Source organism: Penaeus monodon, chromosome 4, assembly GCF_015228065.2.
Source record: "Penaeus monodon isolate SGIC_2016 chromosome 4, NSTDA_Pmon_1, whole genome shotgun sequence".
Classification (NCBI taxonomy): Eukaryota; Metazoa; Arthropoda; class Malacostraca; order Decapoda; family Penaeidae; genus Penaeus; species Penaeus monodon.
Window position 1 is genome coordinate 15,269,641 of NC_051389.1, and position 372 is coordinate 15,270,012.

Genomic DNA, 372 nt, shown 5'->3' on the forward strand with positions numbered 1-372 from the left:
GAACGAGAGAGAGGATAGAAGAACGACGGAGAGAGAGAAAAGAGGACGAACGAGAAGAGAGAAAGAGGAACGACGAGAGAGAGAGAGAGGAGGAACGAACGAGAGAGAGAGAGAGGAACGAACGAGAGAGAGAGAGAGAAGAGAACGAACGAGAGAGAGAGGGAGGAGGAACGAACGAGAGAGAGAGAGAGGAGAGAGAGAGAAGAGGGACGAACGAGAGAGAGAGAAAGAGAGAGAGAGAGAGAGAGAGAGAAGAGGAACGAACGAGAAAGAGAGAGAGAGAAGAGGAAAAAACGACAGAGAGAGAGAAGAGGAACGAACGAGAGAGAGAGAGAAGAGGAACTAACGAGAGAGAGAGAGAGAGGAACGAAC